This window comes from Anabas testudineus, chromosome 2, assembly GCF_900324465.2.
Source record: "Anabas testudineus chromosome 2, fAnaTes1.2, whole genome shotgun sequence".
NCBI lineage: Eukaryota > Metazoa > Chordata > Actinopteri > Anabantiformes > Anabantidae > Anabas > Anabas testudineus.
The window spans coordinates 32,762,048-32,768,171 of record NC_046611.1 but is presented as its reverse complement, the minus strand read 5'-3'; the positions used below and the strand labels follow the sequence as shown (position 1 = coordinate 32,768,171).

Below are 6,124 nucleotides of genomic sequence, written 5' to 3'. Positions count from 1 at the left end.
TGTTAGGGCCACTGACATTATGTCTCTATTCACAGAAAGCAGTGAATGACTAAATCAACCCACTGTCTCCACACTCGAGAGTTCTGAGGTTAAAAGTGTTACATATTTCTCTCATGAGGATATCAAAGTTATTTATGATATATTCAAAAAGACTTCATTAAATATATGATATATTCTGTAATTGTTAATTGGGATTAAACCTGAAGAAAATTACAGAAAGTTCATGAGTATGGATATTGTGATTGATTGATTGATAGATGTTTTTTTTTTCTTACACAAGGGTGACATTTGATCATATAAACATTATTTACTTATATATTCATCTAATTTTACTATTTGTTTTTTCCTCAGGGAGGTGTAGGATAACAAACATTTTTTCACCTTTTTCTTAGTTATTCAGTCTTTAGCCTGATTCTGGTGGTTCTCATGCTTTGAGTATTGATGAAGATCTCTGATTGTGATCTTGGTACCGTACATGTCTTCATGTTAATGTGCTTCCATTAAAAAACCATGTGGTTATCTTAACATTAGAATTCAAGATACTGTAGGAAGCATAGTTCCCCCCTCAATGCATGTCTATAAAAACACAACTTCCCAATATAGAAACTGTATTATTAAGGACTATATATATATATATATATATATATATATATATATATATATATATATATATATATATATATATATATATATATATATATATATATATACTAGCCACTATAATGTGTAGATGTATAGCCCCCCTCAGAGCAGAGGATTATATAGCAGTCACCAAAGTGATTTTAAAAGGGGTAATCTCTCATAATTCAAGTCAGATGGATTCACTGGAAATCAAATCAGCTTCCCAGACTCAGAGCTGAGGAGGCAATATCCCAGTGCAATTCTTTCTTGACCTACATAGCATTTCTCTATGACAGCTCCCTCATGCTCTCACCCACCCACCCTTTCCACCCCATACCCCCATTTGCTGTGATCTCTGGGGCTTCTCCCTGAGCATTTGATGATGAGCAGCACAATATTCATCATCTCAGCCTCAGAAATGTAGACAAAAAGAGGATAGAACATTAACCCACCCAAAAAGTAAAAAAAAAAAATATATATATACTGTATCTGCATAAAAATTGGAATTTGCAAGGCACTTTGCTTACACTCTTTGTCATAACACATTGACATTCCCTAGCTTCTTACTCAAACCTTAACCATCACTGCAAATGCCTAACCCTAACCTAAACTACAGTAAACCCTAGAGCAAAGTCTAAACTCTCAAAAGGGCCTAATTAAAACTTCTTACATTATTAAATACAATGTGATAACGATGTGAACACACATGCAGACATGCAAAGTAGCTATATGCTACATTTGTTTAGCATTTGTAAATGCTGTTACATGGGAAGACACTCCAAGACTCACATGCACACCCAGAGACAGACACTAGGCTCCCTCATAATTAATTCAGGAGCCATCACTCTCAGCCTTCTCCTGCCCATGAGAACCTCTCAATGCTTCCCAGCAACATTATGCATATTTATTCATACCTGCTTCATCAAATGTTATTGTAAATGTTTCTTCTTCTAATGAACGCATTTCTTTATAGTTTTTTCTCTCTACCCCACCTTTGTTCTTCCTTCTTTTTCTCTGTGTTTCTGCCAGGATCATTTTAAATGAAGAATATCCAAGTGTTTTACGTTTGTTTTCATCCCCCCCTTACCTAAATGTCTCTAAACTTCGGAAGCACTACATTCAGTCCTTAGTTTTGCCTTGCTCAAAAGCCTCAGAGAAAAAATACTGCCTTTTTCAGTTACTCCAGAACTTCATTTGACTCAACCACACCACCTACCACCACAACCACAAATACCAGCCCGCCTCTCCAGAGCCAGGGGTGTAGAGATTTTTTTTTCAGGGTCTCCACTGTTCCCCATATCTTTACCCTGGGCCTCAGAAGTAGAATATGTAAGAGCTAGCTTGCCCCAGCTTCTGTTTGACTCACCACTTTGTTTTTATACACAGTCACTTCTCTATCTCTCTTTCTCTCTCTTTGCTTCTCCACATCCTGTCTCACACAAACATGCAGTGTATGAATGTACACATTCACATTCCTCTGAACAATACAGCCCAGGATTATGACAGACAGTGAAGGTGTGTCATTTTTGCCTTTTCTAGAGTGTGGGAAACATTCTTTGGCTAGTAATTATCAGCAATCAAATTGTGAAAAGGTACAGTGCAGCAGCATCTTGACTGCGAGTGCTATATAGCTGCTATCCACTTACAGTTTTTTTCATTTTACTTGCTAACAAGCATTGGTCAAAACTTTTCACACAATCAGCAAAATAAAAGTTAATGTGGAGAAATTGTGAAACACTTCCATTGCATTCACATAAAATGCTTTCAGTGAGCATAGTTACCAAAATTCATTAACTTCTTTCTCAGTCAGAGACCATTCCCTGCAAAAGATTATATTTTTGTAGCGCCCTTTTGAAATGCTAAGACACTTTGTTGAACAGTTAACAACTGTCAACAAATCAATACAGAATTTAATTCAGTTTATTTCTATAGTGCCAAATCACAACAAAAGTCATTTCAAGGCACTTTATCGTGTACTGTTTAAGACCTTACAAAATATAAACATTTTATAGAAAATCAAACAATACCACTTGATCAAGCACTAGGTCACAATGGAAAGGAAAAACTCTCTTTAAAGGAACAAACCTCCAGTAGAACCAAGCTCAGGGTGGGTGGCCATCTGCCAAAGGAGAGAGACAGAAAAACAGCAGGCAACAAAAAACAATAACACCAAGCAGCAAAACCACTGGGCAGGTTGGTAAGTCCAGTAACTGCACACTGGAAACATATAGTACAGGCAGAGGGAGGGAAAAAACATGCAGTCCACAGCTAAAAAATGTGTGCATGTGAGTGTATGGTAATTTTTTTTTGTTTTGTTTTGTTTAGTTTTTTTGGAAATATGGATTGAAGAGGACAGGCTGGTAGAGAGAGAATAGTGGAAGAGAGAGGGAGAAGAAGAAAGAGAGAAAGACCAATAGCTCTGATCTCTGATGAGATAAGGGCCACAATTAGTGAATCATGGACCCTCTTTGAGAGAGACCAGTTGAAAGGGGCAGCATACAATGAATGAATGCCATTGAAGCAAGCTGCTGCACTGCTGGGTCATGCTTGTTACAATACAATATGAAATAGTTTAGTGCACCAATAAAGTGCAAACATGTTATTGTGTGATAAACTACTGATTATACTGATTACATCTGTGTCAGTATTTTCCTCCTGAGTGGGACAGTGTTGAGGAGGAATGAACTTGAAACATGTATGATGTGTTTTGTTGGTGAGAGAGGCTTTTGGAGTTGAGATTAACTGTATTGACCAAAGAAACTAAAAAAAACTGTAACAGGTCTTTCCTGGTCTGCAAGTCTAATCCACTTTGTAATGCAGTGAAAAGGGAATGTTTATTTAAACTGTATCGCTGGAGGAGGAAATAGCATTTCTGTCATCTAATACTGAACGTAAAAAGCCACAGTATGTGCCACAGTGAAGTCATTGACGCACTCTAATGGTAAGGAGGGAAATGGATTCAGACTCACATCAGCTCAACATACCCTGGATGCTATGACATCAGGACTGGCATTCTGCACCCAGTCATTTTGGGCAACACTGCTGAAAATATCAGTACTTGCTCTGCAGCTATGATTGGAGAATGGATGAAATTTCTGTATGGGTGGTCCAGCGTATCCCCCCGTGACTACTAGGTTTGATTCTTCTCAAAGGTAAACTCTTTGTTGTACTGGAGAAACTATGCTCCTGTACGATTAACAAGGTAGAAATCATTGCAGTTTTCACAGGACCTAGTATAACTTTAGGAAATCAGTGGATGATTCATATTAGAGTACTTAAGTCCCCTTAATTTGGTTTCTTTTCTTACAGAACAAAGTTCAAACAAAAAGCTTTGTTGTAACATTAGAATACTGAATGATATATCTGGGGAGAGAGAGAGAAAGTAAACACACAAGTAGGAATCTTCTGACACTATCAGATTGGTATAGATGCATGAGAGCATAAGGTGTTGTTGTTTTTAAATACCTTTATACATATACAGTACAATTTGCTTTGTGTGACCTGTAGATGTATAGTATGCACATCAGCATATCTTAATATGTGGATGTGTCTATATGTATATATACACATGTTAATTCACCTTTACTCATTGTGGAATGCTCACAATGACTTTGTGCCAAGTGACTTGAACCTTTACACTTTAGTGTGAATCATTTACTTTAGTAAACAAAGGCTATAGGCTAATGAAATTAATTCTAAGTGTTCATTAGAGCTTTAGCAAAGATTAGTGCAGATAAATATGAAGAAGAAATTCTTTAAATGGCCCTTGTTTCCCTACAATCTCCTCTCATTCTAGATATGGCACAGGCAGGCACTCTGATGAAATGACTCAAAGCCATTGTTTTTGTGTTATCCTGAAGATATAACAGGCTCGTTAGTTCTGCCTTTGATAGAGATGCTCGGCACTATTTTAACATTTTCATAACTAACGACGACTAACATTATCATAAGACACTTACCAGGACTGAGATGGGAGTAAAGCTTCTCAGTCCTCCGTATCTCTCCCTTAAGGATAAAAAATAATAATGAGCAGGGTATGCTTATCTTGTTCTATTGTGTCATAAAAACATTACAACTTTTCATCTCTTTGTACTGTGTGCACATGAAATGTCAGCTGCTTCTGCTCCTCATAGAGTAATACAGTGATTTAGTTATTAGAACCGTAAAATGATATGCAATACACGGACTTACTATTGCTCTGTAATGTAAAGTCTAAAGACTAAAACCTACTGAACATCTGCAAAAAACCTTCAGTCAGCGCATCTATAAACCCATCTGTGCAGCTTCAAAGGCAGTACAGTAAGGTGAGCTTGACGAGTGTTTGTTACCTGAAAATATGTTACAAGTTGGTTGAACAGACGTGAAACGACTGACAGAGAACCCATGATACCTCTATGATATTCTTATTGTAGTGTTATAACTTCTATAATACTCAGTAGTGACCCCTGCATACTTTATTTTATTTTCTATCTTCTCTGGTGTGACCAAAATGATGTTAACTGGTATGTTAGTGCAGAACCCTAATGGTATGTGGTACATCTTCTCAATTTGTAAAAGTAAATGAGAAACAGTTTTTAAAAATCTACCTCATTCATTGTGGTTTCATAACCATAGACACGCCCTCAAGTTGTTAGTTGGTGTCCAGCAAAGCCTACAGCCCGGTGGAGAGAGGCAACTGAGGGGAATCTCCTTCTCAAGAGCATACCCCTAAGCGCAAACAGTCGCTCCCCGGCTCACTCAGCCCTTGTAAAGGGGCGTGCGGGGACCGTCTGCGTTTGCAACGGCGGAGAATCCGAGAGCGGCAGCGCACGGAGAAACGGAAAAACATGTTGTTATGTTAGACCTATAAAGACTAGTCTAATTGTCTTTATTGATGTTTGCACTCCTTTGGCGTTGTGGACGTTTTTCTAACCTATCACTGAGCGGATTTCACGTGTGGGAGCACTGAATGGGAGCGAGCGACACAAGGAGACCCGGAGAGATCAGCGAGGAGAGGACTGCTCCTTACGCGGAACGGAGTAAAGGTCTCCGGACATCGGCTTTGCGTCCTTGCGGTGTGTGGACCCGGGACCAGTTGCTTCCACTGCGTAAACTTGAGATGTTGGGGGGAAGATAAGTTGACTTGCTTTTGTAAGGGTCTGGAGAACATTTGGTGAGCTCTGGACAGAATCAGAGGCAGTCTGTTGGATCGTACGCGCAGTTCCACGCATGTTGGAAGTACAGACAGGAGGGCTAGATGACGACGGGTTTGCGAGCGCAGACTCAGGTGAATGCCGCTGTTTTTATTTGTCTTATGCAAAAGGATAAAAGCAATGTTTCTTCACAAGAATTAGAATAGCTAATCTTCTTCATTATATGACGTCTACTTTTACACATCTGGATGACATGACTCCATTATTGTTTTTTACAGTTCGTGGTTTTATGTTAACATATATATGCAAAAGCAATTTGTATTAAAACTAAATTCCCTAACCATGACATTATTTTTGTTTAGGAAGATTTG

At 38.3% G+C, this 6,124-nt stretch overlaps 1 protein-coding gene across 1 annotated transcript in view; it reads left to right on the top strand.

Moving 5' to 3' along the window:
• The first annotated feature begins 5,274 nt into the window (after positions 1-5,274).
• The window catches only part of nrp1a (neuropilin 1a), a 56,489-nt gene continuing 55,639 nt past the window's right edge, over positions 5,275-6,124 (top strand). Inside the window, exon 1 of the mRNA XM_026364448.1 lies at positions 5,275-5,887. The gene's annotated coding sequence lies outside the window, so the exon portion shown is untranslated. The remainder of the gene's footprint in view (positions 5,888-6,124) is intronic.